General features: G+C 49.3%; 1 protein-coding gene, 1 long non-coding RNA gene and 1 pseudogene across 2 annotated transcripts in view; 2 read left to right on the forward strand and 1 right to left on the reverse strand.

Annotated features, from left to right (window-relative positions):
- The window catches only part of LOC147581292 (uncharacterized), a 256,335-nt gene that overhangs the window by 83,342 nt on the left and 153,329 nt on the right, over window positions 1-19,664 (forward strand). The window lies entirely within an intron of this gene.
- Window positions 1-19,664, forward strand: part of PPP1R14C (protein phosphatase 1 regulatory inhibitor subunit 14C) — a 90,353-nt gene that overhangs the window by 35,506 nt on the left and 35,183 nt on the right. The window lies entirely within an intron of this gene.
- On the reverse strand, window positions 1,262-1,776 carry LOC112862154 (small nuclear ribonucleoprotein G pseudogene; annotated as a pseudogene).

Consider the following 19,664-nt stretch of genomic DNA (forward strand, 5'->3'; position numbering starts at 1 on the left):
AGGGGGCCCCTCCTCATGGCGTCCATAGGAATTTTCTAGCAACAGTCTGCCGTATCCCTAGCATTTAGCTCAGTGTCTGACAAATAATGCATATCCATGAGTAACTGTTGGTTGGAAGATGCTGAGAGTCTGGCCTCACCTCCTCATGGGTGTGGGGCTCCAGCCTCCACCGTCTGAGGGCCTGTAGCCTCCTGTCTGTGATAGGAGCCTAATGACCATTTACAATTCCAGCTGCCAGTGACAGGTCAGCTCACGGTGTCAGTCCAGAATGGCTGGATTACGTCGCGGTCAGGAGCGATCAAAAATTTCAGTGGCTAAAAATAATGTCTTATTTCCCACTAATGCTCTGTATCCAGTGTTGACTGATGGGGGGTTCAGCTCTTTACTGTCACTCAGGGACCCAGACCCATGAGGCTCTGCCTAGAAACATGCTTCTATAACCAGCAGGGCAGGGCGAGGGCCCTGGGAGGCACCCGTGGGTTCCTAAAGCTTCCACCAGAAAGGGCACACCTCACATCCGCCTCCTAGCCCACTGGCGCAGCAAGCCTCACTCCACGTCTTGCTTTTAAGGGAGCAGCACAGCACAGACCTACCTGGGACCTGGAAGGAACCACGAGAACACTTGTGAGATTTTGCAGATAAAGGGAGTGCTGCCTGATTGTTACTGTCACTCTCTGAAAGGGTTGTTCCATGCCGCCCTCCATCCTCGGTTAATATAATTATTTTATTTAGTTAGGGACAAAAGGCATTAATCCCAGGGAGCCTAACAACTGGAGTTTTCCTTCATGACGATCTTCCAAAGCTCTCAGGAACAATTTCCTCATCCACTGTGAAGGAAATAACCATCTGTCTGAAGAGAAAATGTCCCAGATAATCTAGAGCTGGGTTTCCAAGGGGGAGTGATTTACACGAAAAGCCCCTCAGTTAATCAGTTGTTCTATTGAGACCCTTCATGTGTTCAGGGTTTATGGGGCCTTTAATCTTGGCTCATATGTGGACTGTCATTGTGCGGATAAGCTCCTGTTTTGATAATCTTTGTGGGAAGCCTAAATAAGCCTCTGGGGACTAGCCCCTCTGGGCTCAGCACTGAGCTAGGAGCTGGGGTTCCCTGGTTATATGGCAGAGTCACTCATAAACAAAAGGATGTCAGCTTGAGAGAAGGAGAAGTAAAGGGGAGTGTTGTGCCTGAGAATGAGGGGAGGTGATAGCAGGTTTGGGTGGGGGGGCTCCCCCAGAAGATTCTGGAAGGCTGAGAAATCAGCTAGCCTGAGGTAAAGAGGAGGATGTGGTCCAGGAGATGGTTACAGGCCCTGTGGCCGCAGGGGCTGGAGCCACGGAGGGGGTCCTGCTGTGAGCACTTAGTGGGCCAAATCGGGGAGTCAGAATTTTGAGATTAGTTGGAAGCCATTGAAGCAGAGGAATTGCGGTGGTCAGGTTTGAATTTTATTTTTTTTTTAGTGTTATAAAAGTTGATTTCACAAAGAAGTTCAATAGGAAAATGCGCACAACCCGATTTTTATATGATAATAAACAGGTGCTGTGGAAGGGAGCACTCTCTCTGGTGAACCCAGCCATTGTCCCTGCTCTAGCCAACGCTTCTGTCATGGCGATGCTCTTTCCTCTCTTTATCACCCTTCCCACATTGTTCTGTTGCCCACTGGTTGCCGTCCCCACGCGTTCATCCATCAAAAGACTCATAAAGGGACCAAATCCCCCTTGGCCTTGTCCGCCACCATTTAATTGTGACCGTAACTTCTTGCCCATAAATTTTTCCATCCCAGGAGGGGAGTTTTGCTTCTAGTGTCTGCTCGGCGAGCTCAAAGATGCCTCAAAACAAAATGCCTTGGATTTTTAAATTTAACTTATGCTCAATTTGTTCGTTCTTTTCTACATGCCTTACTTTTTGGTATGATTTACATTGCCACAACTAATTACTCTCTGTAGTGTTTCTGTTTTAAACCGCAAGTCCTATTTCATACTGGATAACCACGTTTAAATCTGATCATTTCCAGTATTTTTTTTTTACCTACACAGAAAATTCAGCAATGTGGAAAACCTGAAGTAGAATATTATACTCTATCCTAGATCCAGTCACAGCGGGGAGATCTATTTATTGTCAGGATTTATTTATTTCCTGAGGTGGTTGCTACAATTTGTTGTCCTCTCAACATTTAACTTTGTGTGTGTGGATTTAAAGCGCTAAGGGTTTCTGATTTCTTTTTCTTTTCTTTTTTTTTTTCAACGTTTATTCATTTTTGGGACAGAGAGAGACAGAGCATGAACGGGGGAGGGGCAGAGAGAGAGGGAGACACAGAATCGGAAACAGGCTACAGGCTCTGAGCTGTCAGCACAGAGCCTGACGCGGGGCTTGAACTCACGGACCGCGAGATCGTGACCTGGCTGAAGTCAGACGCTTAACCGACTGCGCCACCCAGGCGCCCCAAGGGTTTCTGATTTTGAACAGATGAGTCTACTTCTGGTTTTGTCGGTTTTATGGTGAGATGATCTGGTTTTTTTGAATCTTCTTTCGTTGAGAGCTTAATCAGATGGTCAGACAAACGTTTATACCATTTCTGAAATTATGAGTCTTGTTCCTAAACGATTGAAGGCAGATTGGGATTTTGAGAAGACCCATGTGGCTGCTGTGTGGGCCACGCCGGCAGTGTTAAAGGTCAAGAGAGAGTGACATGGCGGGAGGGAGCCACATGGCCTGGGCCAAGGTGGTGGGGGTGGGGATGGGGGTGGGGTGGGCAGATACAGCGCCCTTTGGAGGTAGGATTGACGGGATTGCCTGTGGATGGGTGCGACGTCTCACAGGAAGGCACATTTGCTCAGGGCCTGCTGTCCTGGTAGGCGGTGCACCTGGGAACCAAGAACGGAGATCAGAAGCCTGATGGGCGGTGAACAGAACAAAAGGAGCTACCTTCTTCCGCAACATTTCAGTTACCCTTTATTTCCTTGCTAAATTCCTATTCCTTGGAGTTAGTTTTTCTGGATGTAACCGAAATCAGTCCTCGAGGGTCCGTGCAGTCCCTTTTCCTCAAAAGGGCCTGGTGAAGAGTGGCGCATTTAAAATGTTTTGTGTTCACTCCCCACCCCCCTGGATTTCTTTCCGTTGACACAGTGCCCACTCAGATAGTGGTCATAATGCAATAGAGAAGATTTGCAGTGTTCTTTGATGACTTAATTGACATCCCCATGCCATTTTTCACGGTCACTGTTATTGAATTTGAGGGGGACTCTGGTCTCTTGATTGGATAAGGAAGACACCTGGGTGTCCCTGATTGAATTTGGCAACAGTTCTAGTCTCCTTGTGGAGGATCCTTGCCCAAGTCTCATCTGCAATATATTATCAAAACATCTTTTATGTTGGAGGGATTTCTGGTGATGGCTGAGCTCATCGTGTCGATATTGATTGTTTTAGCTTCCCTTTCCGTGGGGACGGTTTCTGACTCCACATTCTAGGCTACTCTCATTTGGAACCTATAAAACCTTCCTTCAGACCAATATGGAAGGTTTTATTTTCCAGCACGCCTCTGGATAGAGTTTGAAAGCCACGGACACCTTAACATCAACAACCACAGCTTGAAATCTTAATTGTGGCTGATGCGATACTGAATCTAACGGCTGCCACCTCACCTCATCCTAGTTCACTGAATTGAATCACACAGATAGATCTGTTCTGCGTTGTAATCCCTGACTCTCCTCCACACAGAGCACCTGCAGGAAAAAGCTGCAGGAAGCAGAATGCCAAGAGGGTCACTGTTCAGCAAGGCCTTCCAGGCTCTTAGCCAGACCTTGGTGGCCCATCTCACTTGCAGGTTCAAGAGGGAAGAAAGACGGTTTTGGTTCAAACCACTGTCAGGTCAAGCTGCCTGACCCAGGACAAGGCCTATGACCTCTTGAAGTCTTCATTTCCTCAGTTGTAATAATGGCACCTGCTACAAGGGTTGAGATGAGAAGTAATTAAACTCTTTTTAAGTTTATTTATTTATTTTTGAGAGAGAGAAAGAGTGCACAAGCAGGGGAGGGGCAGAGAGAGAGAGAGAGGAGAGAGAGAATCCCTAGCAGGCTTTGCACCCGATGCAGGGCCTGATCTCACAAACTGTTAGATCATGACCTGAGCTGAAGTCAAGAGTTGGTTAACCAACTGAACCACCCAGGCGTCCCTATTAAATTCTTGGTTATAAAAGTTATTGGCATCGTGCCTGGTACCGTGGTACTAATAAATATTAACTACTATTATCTTGAAGAAAAGAGGAATGTCTTACTCGAATTTGTACTTCTTGCCCAGACCTAGGACTGTACTCTGTGATAATTTGTGTTTTAGACAGGTGTCTTAAAGAAAATAAACACATTGGCTCGAAGTCACTCTTTCATTGGAGATTCATGGTTCAAGACTTTGTCTTTTTATTATTAATCAATGGACATAATAGTCCCTGCTCTGGAACTGATTTACTGATTCTTAGAGGGTGTAGATCAGGTGGTTACAGAAGCAATCTTCTGGACAGAGGCCAGTAACCGTTAACAACTGCACAATAACACTTACATTTTAAGCTCTGAAAACAAAGGCATCACTCAGGTATGATAAGGAATTTGGATCATGACTAATCTTTTCGCTGGCCTGGGTCTGTTGTTGACTTCCTCAGACTTACAGTAGCTTTTGTTGGTGAAGCGCTGACCATAAGGCAGACACTGTGTTAGGCAAAGGACATGCTATTGAATCCTTAGGACAGCCCAGTGAGGAAAGTTCTATTATTATTTGTTCCCATTTTACGGATGAGGAAATCGAGGTACAGAGAGGTTGAGCTCACACAGCTAGTGATTGGCAGAGCTGGGACCAAAACTCTGGGCTGCTTGGCTTAATGTCTGTGTTCTTGACATACTCTTACTGCTCAAAGGTAAGAATGACGTTGGATTTGAATATTCCCTTGAGAGCAACTATTTAGTGGGGCGATAACCATGGGCAAGGTGGTGCCTGGGGCCCAGCGGAAAGGAGCCTGCTTTCAGTGTCCAGCTACACGTCTCCAGCATTGCTGTTGTTTGTTGTGGAGGAAAAGAGAGGGCTAGCCGAACTTTCTTTTGTGTGGCTTCTGGTCTGTTGATCTCTTCTGAGAGATTTATTCATTCCCTCGTCCGTTCTTACCACTCTGCCTGGACGCGCTGTAAACTCATGACGACCAATGACAGGCAGGCCCAGCACGTGCACGACGGCTGTCCCGTCTGTCCACTCTGCCATTCTCCTAGATGGCAAATACATTCCCCCACACCTTCTCCACTGGCCTCACCTCAGCTGATGACCTTCCTTTCTGGTTTCTCACCGAGAAAATGGAGACAATTGGAGGGAACTTCCATGGGCTCCCAGTGCCCCGCACCCCCACCCCCCTGCCCCAGCAGCACCTGTGCCCACACACATCACTCATCTAGTGCGACAGACAAGCTGGCTGCGGCCCAAGAAAGGGACCGTCCCTGATGCAGTGGACTCTACCCTCTTGCCTACTCAGGGATATCATTCTGGTGGTTCCTCCTCACTTTCCTGCATTATACATCCCCATCAGAGTATAAATGTGCTATTATTTCTTCATCCTTAAAAACAATCTGAAATCCTTTCTTGACCCCTCTTCCCCCTCTAGTTACAGCCCTTTCCCTTTCTTCAAAACTCCTTGAAAACGTTTCCTCTACAGTGCCTACCCCCCTTCTGCAGGGGATACATCCCGACACGTCTAGTGGATGCCTGGAGTTGTGTGTCGTTCCAAACCCTGTAGGTACTACTTTTTTTCCTATACACACATGCCTGCGATACAGTTTAATTTACAAATTAGACATAGTAACGGGTCAACCACAACAACTCACAATGCAATAGGACAATTGTAACAACACGCTGGAATAAAAAGTCTGTGAAGGTGGTCGCTTTCTCTCACGGTATCTTATTGTACTGCGCTCTCCCTTCTTCTGGTGATGGGGTGAGATGATAACACACCCGTGTGACGAGATGAAACAAAGGGAACGACGTAAGCGTTGTGAAATGGTGTTAGGTTGCCGTTGACCTGCTGCTGCTGGCTCAGAGGCTCATCTGCTTCCAGACTGCGGTGGAACACAGGTATTTGAAACTGCAGGTGGTGGGTGGGACGGCCGCATTCCTGAACACCAAATCCAGCCCCAGTCTCCCTTTGTGTCTTGAACCGACTCTGGGTTTCCGCCCCAGCACTGCTCCAAAGATGCTTTGTTAGGTAACCGTGACTCCCGTGTTGCTCAATCCAGTGGCCCAGTCTCATTCGTTGTCCTACTTCTAGGGTTCAACGCAGCTGATCGTTCCCTCCTCCTTAAGTCATGTTCTCCTAGCTTCCCAGGCACCAAACTCTTCCCATTCCCTTTGCTGGTTCTCACACATCTTATTTCTACCCATTGGAGGGCTCAGGGATTAGCCCTCAGACTCCTGTGTTTATTGTAGCATTATTTACAGTAGCCAATATATGGAAGCAACCTAAGTGCCCATTGACAGATCAATGGATAAAGACGATGTGGTACGTATGTATGTGTGTGTGTGTATTTATAAATCTGTATCTATATATCTATATCAATATCTGTATCTATATCCATAATGGAGTATTACCCAGCCACGAACCAGAATGAAATCTTGCCATTTGCCATCGACCCAGAGGGTATCGTGCTAAGTGAATTAAGCCAGAGAAAGACCAATACCAAAAACAAAACAAATGAACAATAATGAAAAACAAAACGGACTCATAGATACAGAGAACAATCCAGTGGTTGCCAGAGCTCGGTGGAGGGTGAGGTGAGGGGGAGATGGGCAAAAAGAAGGGGAATAGAAGGTGCAGACTTCCCATTATAAAATAAATACATAAGGTGTAGGGATACAATGTATGGGAATATAGTTAGTCACAAGTAACAACTTTGTATGGTGACAAATGATAGCTGCACTTACCATGGTGATCACCTTGTAACGTATATAAATGTGGAGTCACTGTGTTGTACACCAGAAACAATATAATATTGTATGTCAACCACACTTTAGTAAAAAAATAAATAAATAAAAAAATAAACAAATTGCTCGGTGGTAGAAATTTGCTGTTCCCCGGCATCTCACTGCGTAAAGGGGGAGGTGTGCTTGTTTAAGTACTCACGCACGTTGAATACGATTATTGACAAGCAATTTAAAGGTGAGATTGAGCCAGTTCATAAATATAATAATTGATCCAAGAGACTCTGTCTCACTGTCTCTTGATCGATGACGGCAAGAGTTATAAGAGGAATTTACGTCTGCTTTCCGTGTGCGTTTTCTTTGCTTCCACGCCTCGGGCAGTTGCTGTTTATAGCCCTTCTTACAGATAGCCCTGCACAACCATCTTGTCTCCAATTCTGGGTCAATTTCAAGAGGAAATTAAGTATTCATGCAATCGTAGGAGTCCCTCTTGTTCTTAACCTCAGTATTCTAGAAAAAGGTGCCTAATGGTGGCGGTAGGCCTACACATTTTGTTTTGGTGAGAGCTTCGGTTTATTCACTTAATAAAAATTCACTGTGCATGTCTGTGGTCTGGATAGCCTGCTGTGTATGGAGGTCACAAAAATAAACAAAACACCGTCCCCGCCCTCAAGGAGCTCTTTGTGCGCTAGCCAAGGCCAACAGATACACATCTTGATGGGCTTTAATGTGCTAGTGATCATGATGACATTTAATGTGCCAGTGACTGCAGGGTTGTGCGAGACCAGAGGACAGGACATCCAGGTACTAATGCAGCATCTGGTCGTGGGCAATGGTCAGCCCGAATGACCTTCACCTCATCTCCTCATCTCCTGACACGCGCTGATTATGGAGTACAGGAGACGTGAGGTGCTTCAGCTTGGTCCCTGTCTGGGCTGCAGAACCTGGCTCCGTGAGTGGAGAAATGGGATTCTCCTATTCTGGGCTATAGAGACCGAGAACTATAGTTCTGGTAGACCTCCGCTTTCTAAATAAGAGTACCGCCAAGGCCTTCAAGAGGGAATCGTCGCAATATGCCGTCATTACGCGTGCTGAGCAGCTTGGAACAGCCTAGAGGCTGGCAAGGATTTATGGTGAATCGGGGTAATTGGGCAATCATAAATCTTCAACCCTGCTTGCCTTTATAACAACTGAATTAGCTCTAGCTAGCGCAAAGAGCCGTGGGGACTCAAAATAAATCATTTAGTCGGTCACTCAGCAGACAATTATGGAGTGCCCACTAGGTGTGAGGCATTCTGCGTCCTCTCTCATTTATGTCCGTAGTTAACAGAGTAGCAGGGCATCAGATTCTTGAATCTAATTTCTGTTCCAAGGACTTATTTTGGTTTTTGTTTTTTTAACTTGCAAGGCTGTTTTGAGTAAGTCATCCTGGATCCAGATTATTCCCTGCCCAGAAGAAACTAAATAAAGATTTTGGGAAAGATTTGACCGAGCAACACCTCTTTCTGGAAATAAAAAGGCATCAGGGATTTGCACCCTTGTTATTTATGACCATTTTTTTTTCCTTTGAAAAATGTATCCGTAGTTCAATCCATTCGTTTGTGGAAATTACAGATGGGGCCTGGCATCCCTTTCTTTCTGTGCATCTGCCGTGACTCGTGATCTAAGATGGGTGTCGATTCCAGCAGCAAAAGGGACAGATGTAGGTGGGTCCTTGCTGTCTTCCTAGTTGAAGCGATTTTGTGACGGAGTCAGAATAACAGAACTGGAGTTTTCAGAATGCCTGGAATCGGATTGTGAGCTACTTGCCTGGAGTCGAAGGTGAAACTCTTCATGATGAGGGTCCACAGCATTCTGGAAGGCGAGAGTTTTCTCGGTTTGAGGAAGGTCTGGTTGCCGTCTCTTTCCCTCCCCACCCCCTCCCCATAAACAGAACTGCCCACCCACCACGGATGGAGGCCTGAGCTTCTGTGACTCGCTTTACCCTTTTACTTCCCAGACACATAAACTTAGTGGTAGGGGCGGGGGGCTCAAATCTCAGTCCAGGAAGGACCGTAGCCACGTTGGCAAGGATTACCTCCTGCACTTGCTTTCCCCGGGCCTCAGAGAGGTGGGGGATGGGGGAGCATGTTCTTGGGGAGGAAGAGGTCAGAAGAGCCCAGTGTAGGAGGCTCGGATGTGCCCTGTTGAGTTCAAGCGGGACCTGCCTCGGATCCAGTTCAAGTGAAGACTGACCTTCTGGTTCCTGGTGTTTGTCTAGGAAGTGATGCCGTGGGCCTCACTCCCAGAAGACGTGCCCGTGGATCGGTGGCTCCAGAGGGCCTTTGGCTTGCGTGTGGAAGGCACTGCGTGTTTGAGTTGCATTGAATGTTTACTGCTTGCCTGGGATCTGTGAGACTGGGGAGATGGTTGTGGGCAGCCCCAAAGTTCAAGGGTTGTTTTCTTGGTTGGCAGGCTGCCCACTGCTACCAGACTGTTAAGGGATGTGTGGCCGTGGGTACCCAAGCAGCCAAAGCACAGCTCTCCGTCGTGGAGACAATCTGGTTATGACAACCGTCCCCTGTGCCACTGTCTGTGAGGAGGAGGACTGGCTTTAGGGTTCTGTGTGCCCTGCTCTGGCGACACCATGGCAGAAAACCTCCCTCTGCAGGGAGAGAAGGGCTGCTCCTTGGTGAGAGGCGGTGAACGGCTCAGTTCCCCTGCCAGAACTTTGTATTTCCTTGGCATTCCCACTGGTCTTGCCCCATCCTGTGTTTTAAGACCTGTACGATTACAAACGCTGTGGACATTTTTTTTTTTTCATTCGTCTTGAAAATGGAGGCCCCAGCAGGAGCTGAGGAACCCTCAGGTGAGCCCAGCAGTGCTGTCTGTTCACAGAGGGTCTAGGAGGAGCAGAGATGAGCAGGGGCCCAGCGACGATGGCCTTAGGCCGGGACTGGTCCTCGCGTGGCCCTCGTTTGAGTCAGGATGGAGCAGCCGGCTCTCGCTCGTGTGGCTGAGCTCTGCTTCCACGGCGAGCCGTGTCCCACAGTGTTCCTTTGGGTGGCCACCATTTACCTTTGTCATGTTCCCCCACTGCGGGTGGGGGTCTCGGGTCTGGTTGACGGTGGAGTCCTCAGCACCTAGCCCGTGACCGTAGAATGAAGGTTCTACGAGGGGTGTGGGAATCGGTGACCATGCGTGAGGAGTGGTTCTTCCTTTTTGTTGTCACCGTCTGTCATGGAAGGTCTCCCCTTTCTGCAAAGACATTCGAAACGGGAGCCGTGGTTTGCAAACTCTAATTGGTTTGTGAATCCTCTGTGGTGCCTGTTACCTATGGAGACTCTGAGCCCCTCCTCACGTGTCGGGGTCCAATGGTTGGGGGGGGGGGCAGTGCCCAGGGATCTGCACTTTCACAGGGGGCCGCTGGGCGGGCATTCTGTGAGTCACGACTTGAGAAACAGCACTTCGTGCTGCCTGCTGCGGAGAGCTCTGGAAACAGGCTCTCCAAGTGGGGAGTCAACAGTCAAAGAAGGAACTCTGGCTCATTCCTGCTGCTTTGATCACACACCCGGAATTTTCCACATCTTTGATTTCTTTTGTACCTCCCCGTCGAGTCCCGTGGGTACACTTACCATTCTCCTTGAGTACACTCTAAATATTCAGTGGCATGGTTGAAACCGGTTGACATTTGAAAAACGGAGCACTTCCATAGGAGAACAGCAACCAAAAAATTACTAGACGTACATTTAAAGATCAGTTAAGTCTCCAAGCTATCGGCTCTTAAGTAAACCCTGCTTGAGCCCCAGGCACTGTATCACAGCCGCTTCTCAAGGCGTCAGGCTCCTGATTACTGGCTTCTGTGGAACAATTGGCCTTTTTTTCCTCCCCTGTAATTTTGAATCCTTCCCTATCCAAGACCCAGGTTTATCCTTGGCACCCGAGGGTAGATCTGCCCCATTCCTGTTCCCGGTCCGGGGAGCGCTCCCTTTCCCCTGCCGACTGGCAGGTAGTGTGTAGACGAGTACAGACAGTGGTCTCCTGCCCAGACCCTGGCTGCCTGTCCCTTTGAATCACATTCTCAGGTGTGGACACGGGCTCATCTGTGAGACGCCCAGAGACTCGCGGTATCTGAACCAACCATCTCTGCAGCTCAGGCCTCCAGCTAGGGGTTTAGCATGTTCTCTGGAAATGGTTAGTCATTTCCCAAACTTGCCCTAAAACCCTGAGTCCATTCATGGGTATTCCACAGAGGGTGTGTTCGATGGAAAGTTGGACTCACCTCCTGGGTTCGAGATTGGTGGGTGCCTTGGCTGCTCTTTGATTTTTCATTTCTTATTTGAGAGAGAGAGAGCGAGCGAGCAAGCGCATGCAAGTGGGGAGGGGGGCTGAGGGTAAGTGAGAGAGGATCTTAAATCATGACGTGCGCCGAAACCAAGAGGCTGACGCTCCACCGACTGAGCCACCCGGGTACCCCTTGGAGGCCGTGGAGCCGTGGCGGAAGGCTCTCTGGCTGAGGTCCAGCACTACTCAAAGGGTCCAAGTCCTCTGGCTGCTCCCAAAGTCACTGCAATCAGCAGGGACAAACGTCTCGCTCAGCACCGCTGCCTCTTGGAAGGAAGGCATGGAACACACGTTGGCATCAAGCCGTAGGTATTGGGGTCAGGTGGTCTGAGTTCGAAACTAAGCCCTCAGCCCCCCAGTCCGGGTGCTCAATCAAACACTTCTGTGAAGTGGCGGTGATGGTAATACCTACCTCTGTGAATTGCTCCTTTTTTAATTCCAAAAAAACGATGATTAAGGGCTTACTGTGTGCCGGGCACTGTGAAAGGCACGACGCAATGGACTTCCAGTTTAGGGAGGGAGACCGACAAATGTAAGACGGTGCCCGTGTGGTACACGCACCCAAGAAGTGCATGGTATCAGGAGTGCAGTTTTCAGGGGTTGGGAGGTTGACCTTGGTACGGGTGGGAGCACAAAGTTTTCCCTCAGGAAGTGATTGCTGACTTCAGATCATGGGAAGACCACCCTGCGTACGTGCAGGTGCAAAGGCCCCGTGGAGGCCTAAGTGGGGAGCACGCTGATGGATCGGGGCTGGGGGTGGTCAGGGAACGTTGGTTTTAAGAGGGATGGGAAGCCACGGAAAGGTCCTCAGCAGGGCAGTGACACCTTTGTGTTCTTGAAGCTGCTACAGAGTAGAGACTGGACTGAGGGATAAGAATGAGTGTGTGGCAATGCTTGGAAGAAACCTGTAATAATTGAGGCAAAAGGTGACCTAGTGCAGACTGGAGGGTGGTGGAGGACGTAAAAGTGCAGATTCAGGAGGCATTTAAGCCAGAGGACTGATCGACTTGGTGATGGATTGGATGAGGGGGGCAGAGGGAGAAGAAGGGTCCGGGGCCAGGCGTTCTAGAATGGTCACACCACCTCTGCAGAGCAGCACCCCTTACACGTAACTGCTTGTGGCAACTGTTGTTCACTAAGACTGGAATCTGACCCAAGTCACTTGGGCCCGTGTGCCCTGGGCCCTGCCCTCTGACCCCAGCGTGGCCCTTGGACCAAGAGTTCCCCTCTCCCATCCCCTCTCTACTGTGTGACGGAAGTAATGAAAGGAACTTCTGGCACCTTCTCCTCCTCAGGCAGAGTGTCTCGGTGGGTGGCCCTGAGCTCTCACCTGTTCCCCAGAAGGTACCTGAATGGCAAGTACCCCCATACACCCCCTCGGCTTCCCCTCCCCTCCCGCCTCCCCTGTTGTTAAATCTAGTCTTAGTCCGGTGTGTTTATTATGACTGATGAGCCAGCACTGACACGTTTTTGATAGGTGAGCTCCATAGTTTCCATTAGGGTTCACTCTTCGTGTTGTACGTTCTGGGGCACGTGTCTGCCATTACAATGTCATACGGTTTCACGGCCCATAAATGCCCTGAGCTCCGCCTTTTCATCCCTCCCCTCCCCCCGCCCCTGGAAACCACTGATCTTTCCACTGACTCCATGGTTTTGCCTTTTCCAAAATGTCCTGTGGTTGGAACCATGCCGTATATAGGCCTCTTCACATTGGGATTCTTTCACTTAGCAAAATGTGTACAAGGTTCCCCCATGGCGTTTTGAGTCTTGAGAGCTCATTGCAACAACAGTCTCGGTCTGTCTGCACCTGGAGGCCTCCGTATGGCAATTCCAACGTCTTTTCGGTGCCTGGCATCTCTTCCAAATGGCCGCTCCTCGTCTTCTCAGTCTTACTCTTCGGTGCACCTGTCGGCCCTGACCACATGTGGCCATAGCAGATTTAGGAGCCTGCCCAAGATAGGAGATGGGAACACGTCCAGATGCAGTATTCCGCGCTCTGGAAACCCTACACCATGGTCACCCAGATTCCCATTGGCACGATTCGGTCGTGAGTCGTGTGGTATGAGAGAGCTGCCTTGTGAGAGCTGAGCTATCATAGGCACTTGCCTTTGTGGCACCCCGGGTCTGAGTGTTTCCAGCCGAAAGAGTTCTGCTTGGCCCCTGAGCAGTTTTCCTAAAAAAGTGGCTGTGGATCATCTTCTATCAAAGACAGTCTGCACCATATTACTAAATAGATGGGAAGCAAGAGATAGCCGAGGGTGACTTCTTAGAGAGAGGCTGCACGGCCATTGCCTCTTGCTCTCTTTGGGGGACACCAGCCCTCTCTTGGAACACCCTTTTATTCTCTCTCAGTGTCCTCATTGGCTGCCTGCAGCCCAGTAGCAATTTGAGCTCATTGCTGGGCCGCCTCGTGCACGTCCTTGACCTGCCTGATCCCTCCTACCTTTTGTTTTAATGTACCTCTGAACGTGTGTGTCCACCAGCTCCCCCAGTACTGCCTGGGGAGCTTACAAGTGGTGTTCCCTGTGATGTGGGCGCTGCTGTGGGGCAGCTGGAGGTCTAGACGGATCACACTGCTGTGAGTCAGCACAGGGAGCAGGAGGACGGCGGCCGTCTGTCCACGGAAGCCAGAACCTTTAAGGCATCCGTTATGACGAAGCCGAGAAGCTGGTCCTTGCCATCTTACGATCTGCCCCAGCTCTCACTTATTTTCAAATACCTTGTTGGGATAACAACTTCTGATTTTCTTGTCACTTTGGCATTGTTCATGACCAGCTGTGCACGTTTAGTGTTCATACGCAGAAATGCAGAGCAAAGTGTTATTGTTTCCAGAAAGCTCTGCCTCTGGAGATTTTTGCTTATGTTTCTTTTATTTTTTTTTTTCTCTCCCCCTTTAATCCTTGTGGTTTTGAACAAGCTGGTGATGCGTTAGGTCTTCGCATGCAATTTTTAGGCATAAGGAGTGAACGATTCCCTGGAAGAGACATTTACATTCAATTTTTTTAAAGAGGGATCACCTGATCAACCGTGCTCAAAAACCTTAGCCATGTCTGCGGTCATGTTACTGATCCCTGAGTTTTGTGTGACATGCCCAGCCCAGGCACCAGCGTGCTGGCTTTTTCTATTTGGACTCATTTTATAGGCATAGGAAATAAGGGTTTGGAGGGTGACAGCTCACAGAGGTTTTAAGTGGAAGGAATTCTACCGAACCGGAGTCTGTCTCTTGCCAACCTCCATGCACCAACAGGTCTCATTTGGGCTGAGAAGCAGGGAAGATGGAGGTTTGCATCACTGGATTCCCACTCTCTGCTCTGTTCACCTAAACTCCCCGGGGTCCTTTCATCACAGAAAGACGTGGCTTCATGAGCCATTGAGACCAAGGGTGGGATATGTAACATTTTTCTTCCCTGACGTTGAGGCCCCCCCCCCCCCCGCTTTTTTTAAATAAATAAACAAACATGTCTGGAGACCTATGACTGTCTCTCCAGAGATGTTCATTTGAAAATGAATTGCCACATGTCAGGTTTTAGGAAGGGCAGAGATTTGGGGGTGGCGGACGAGGAACAGTTTACATGCGGGGGGTGGGCTGGGAGGCGGGGTTCAGATTTGGGACAGCACCTCCCTGGCTTGGCTCTGTGCTGTCCTGATGCTTTCCCACACAGCTCCTGCCCCTAGCATCTCAGTGGCCTCCCCCCACTTCTCAGCCCAGGTAGCCCCTCACCCGGATGCTGGTCCTCAGCAGCCGAGTCTGCGCCCCAGCGGCCCCCGCCCAACACCCTACCCACCTGCTCTTCCTGTATAATAGGTGTCGCACTGGACACCTGCACCTTGCAGGAGGCGCCAGCTCAGCCAGCCTCAGCAGCCACTGTAGCTGCATGAACGTGTCCGTTTGCTCTTTGAGATCTAGATTCGCGGTGACCCAAATAAGAAGAGAATGTCTATGGTGCTACAGCTGCCTGGTCTAAGGCAGCGTTGTCTCGGACCAGGTGATCTCTGTCGCCGCCTACATGGACTCTTCACGCCCTCACCTCCCACAGCCCAGGGTGATCCTTTTTTTTTTTTTTTTTTAATTTTTTTAATGTTTATTTTTGAGAGAGAGAGAGAGAAAGCGAGCATGAGTAGGGGAGGGGCAGAGAGAGAGGGAGACGCAGAATCCGAAGCAGGCTCCAGGCTCCGAGCCTTCAGCACAGAGCCCGATGCAGGGCTCGAACCCGCTGACCACAAGATCATGACCCGAGCCGAAGTTGGACACTCAACCGACTGAGCCACCCACGCGCCCCTGATCCTTTTTAAAAGGTAGATCAGATCACGCCATCACTTGGCTCAAACTCTCTGTGGCTTTTCTCTCGCTCAGGGGACAAGTCGGAGTCTTGACAGGGGCCCCTTACAGGAGTTCAGGCTCCTAGCAGGTTCTCAGATGCGCCTGGGCCCTTCCCCTGATGACTTCCTCCAGACATCGACATGGCTCTCCTCACTTTCTTCAAGTCTTTATTCGGGTTTTTCTCTCACCCCACATAACATGCTAGCCTTCCTATTCCCTGTCCCTCCCCTCTGCTTAGTTTCTTTTTGCCTCCTAAGTATTTATCACCGTTTGCTATGCTGTATATTGTACATCTGTGTTTATGGTCTGTCTTCCAAAATCAGGGTTTGATGTCCACAAGAACAGTATTTTTGTCAGTTCTTTCTCTCTGACATCCAGAAAGTGCTTGGCAGGTAGCAGGTATTCGGCAAATAGATGCTGCACGGAGTTCTAGAATAATCTCACGAGACCAGTAAAGTGACTCTTCCTCTCTATGCCTTGCTATTCAATGTAGTATATCGTTGATTGTTAGGGCAGTAGCTCTCCCCTGGGCTGCTGTGACATGAGGCTGTGTCACAAGAAATTTGCTCAATGACGATAGTCAAAAGTACCAAATAAAGCAAGGGAACTATCAAAAACCCGAAACATATTTCGTGGTGTGTGTTAAATCATGTCCTTACTGCTCACTCATATTACATCGTGTTGTCTTGACCCAGTTGAAAGGGGTGGCGCTCTGGGTGGGGAGCTAGATGGATGTGGGTGGTAACAGTGGATGTCCTGTGGTTTTCCCCCTTCTCTCCCACAGCTGGCGTCTGCGCTCTGAGCGCTTCAGAAATGAACTTTAGCTGTGAGATGTGTGGGATAAAGGGAGGTACGGACTTGCTCTTCTGGGTGGCCAAAAATAGCATGCTCTGTGGGTATTATCTAAAATATCCCTTCCCTTAGCTACAGGACAAAGTTTGGTTTAGGCTATTGCATTTTTTTTAAAGGAAGATTTTGGGGAGATACTGCCATTTGGCTCTGAGCAAGCTTCCACCGTTGAAGCTTATTTAAATTTCAAAATAAGTGGGTATTAGGGAAATACTAGTGATATGGGATCATACCCTTCACCAAGGGTGTTGGAGCCGGGTTGACCTACACTTACATCCGCCATTTTGGTTCCATACTATTCCAGCCCCTCTGGATGTCCAGCCGCCCAGGCAGGGGTATGCCGAACCCCATGCCTGTTTTAAACATTAGGCTCTTCTCCATTCCTTCTGCTCAGCTTCCCAGCCTTTGAGTCTCCATTTGCTTTGTTCTTCACCTCTTGGCCTCCCGGGTACCCTCCTCGGTCTTGATTCTCGTGTGTGCCCTCTGGTCTGCACAATAGACAACTGCAGATGACTTTCCTAGTTTCTTTGTTTTGCTGGAGCACTGCTTCCCCAAATGGGAGGCAGATCGTGAAGACATAAGACCTGACAAGTCTTGAAATGTCCGTGGTGTTTCTCTGACTCTTAGTTGGCAGGTTGTTTTTTTTCTCCGTTTTTTTAAAGAAGGCTCTCAGCCCAGTACAGAGCCCAACGTGGGGCTTGAACTCACGACCCTGAGAGCAACACCTGAGCTGAGATCAAGAGTCAGACGCTTAACGGACTGAGCCACCCAGGCGCCCCCTTAGCTGGCATCCAGTTTGGAAATTGTTTCCCCTGAGGATTTTAAAGTTACTGCCCCCTTGCCTGATGCTGCTGACTCTCTGTCTGCCTGTGTGTGACCTGTGTCTCCTTCTGAAAGCTTCCAGGATCTCCTCTCCATCCCCGATGTCTTGAAATTCCACAACGATGCGCTGTAGGGTAGGCTAGGCTTCTTTTTAAGTAGAAAAAAACTTCTTGCATTTTCCAGGGCCAATTCAAACATTTTAATATTATAATATTTAAAAATGTACGACTTAAAACCAAGTATAACTCTTTATACTTATGGTTCTTCCAATTATAATATCAAATCAAAATTGCAAATCATCCATAAGGCATAGAACGTGAATTTAGTGTGAAAGCTAATGTCATTCCTTTTGCTGTTGGGAAGGAGGCACAGCCCTGCCCCTCAGTGTCCTGTGGCAGATGCCTTCTGGCTTCACCTGGCGTTCATAAGTCACTGAGGTATAAATCGAACAGTTATTAAATCTTTGGCCTTTTTCTCACTAGCCCACGACAATGAACGTAATTCTGCTCCATGCCAGTGTGTAAACACAGAGTTGGGTTGGTTAAAGCATGGTCAACCGGACAATTCTTAGAAGAAATACGCTTGCTTTTACAGAAGTTTTGGGGACTGTCATTAAAATGGCAACATGAAATGTAACTATCTTCATGGGGAACTCACAGAATCCCTCAGATTCAGCGGGCCTCTCTGTTCTTTGCAGCTTTTTCCTAGGCCAGTTTCCCTGTGCGCTTGCAGCAGGGGTGTGTGCTCAGAAGTGCCGGCCATTCCCAGCCTCACCCCTGCCGCCCTGCGTGTCCCAGGCTCTAATCCCATGGGACTGCACATCCCTACTGGAGGTGGAGACCGCTGAGGACCGTGAGCCTCTGGCACTCTCAGGGAGCCGTCTGGCCGTGTGTCACAGAGCTTGACAACCAGAATCCATGTTCAAGCTGTTTTAGCCTGAGCTTCCCTGCCCCCTTCACTGCTGTGCAGGGAAGTGAGCATTTGTATTTTTTAAGAATACAAATGTTCGTGACATGGCTCTTGACAGGGTTCGGGGTGTCAATTTCCTGGCCCGTTAGAAGTGTGTGCATGTGGTATGTGAGTGTGTGTGTGCACACATGCGAGAGTGTGTGAGTGTGTGTGCGCATACCAGAGTATGTGTGTGCACATGGGAGAGTGTGTGCGTGAGTGTGTGTACACGTGAGAGTGTGTGCCTGTGACAGTGTATGCATGTGAGTGTGTGAGTGCCTGTGACTGTGTGTGCTTGTCAGTGTGTATGCACCTGTGACTGTGCACATGTGAAAGTGTGTATGCATGTATGGGTGTGTACATGCACATGTGAGAGTGTGTGCTAGTGTGTGCACGTGGAAGTGTATGTGCACGCGTGTGTATACCTGTGGGAATGTGAGAGTTGTGCATAAATGTGTGTGAGCGTATGTGTGACTGTATGCATGTGACAACGTATGCTCATGTGAGTGTGTGCAAGTGTGCATTTGACAGTGCATATGTGTGTGCATATGCATATGTAAGAGTGAGTGCATAAGTGTATGTGCGTGGGTGTGCGTGTGTGCATATGGGTGTGTATGAGAGCATGTGAGCATGTGAGTGTGCATATGTGTGTGTGTGCATGAGTGCGTGAGTGTGCACGTGCACATGAGTGCATATATGGGTGTGTGTGTGAGTGTGCACGTGGGTGTGCACATGAAAGTGTGTGCGTGTGTGTATGCATGTGGGAATGTGTGCAGGTGAGAGTTGTGCATAAGTGTGTGTGAGTGTATATGTGTGGGAATGTATGCATGTGAGAATGCACATGTGAGAGCGTGTGCAAGTGTGTGCATGTGTGCATATGACAGTGTATGCATATGTAAGAGTGATCGCATGAGTGTATGTGTGTGGGTGTGTGTGAGAGAGCCCGTGAGCATGTGAGAGTGTGTGTGTGCATGAGAATGTGTGCACATGTGAAGGAGTGAGCATACCTGAGTGTGTGCGCACGAGAGGTGTGTGCGTGAGAGTGTGCGCACATGTAGGAGTGTGTGCGTGTATGCAGGAGAGCGTGTGTGTTCACCTCAGGCCGGCGGCGCGTCGGGAACCTGCGTGGGTTGCATGAGCGCGTCCTCGTGCCTGGGCCCGTCGGGAGCGCGCGGCCACTGCTGCTGCCACCCGCTGCAGATTCTGCCCGCACCGGGCTGTGCCTCCTCCGCTCAGCACAGCAGTGTGTCCCTTTGTGGTGGCGGCGTGGGGGTCCCGCGTCTGCTCACAAGCTGGCGGGGGACAGGGTCCTGGGGACGGCTTACCTCCGAGCTGCTTGTTGGTGCAATGCGTTCGAGGCCCCGGATGTGCTCCTTCCGATTGCATCTTTCTCCAGAACCTGGCTGGCTCAAAACCTGGATGGTCTCTTACCTTTTCCTTCTCCCTCATCCACCCGGT

This window comes from Puma concolor, chromosome B2, assembly GCF_028749965.1.
Source record: "Puma concolor isolate L17-30 chromosome B2, mPumCon1.1.hap2, whole genome shotgun sequence".
NCBI lineage: Eukaryota > Metazoa > Chordata > Mammalia > Carnivora > Felidae > Puma > Puma concolor.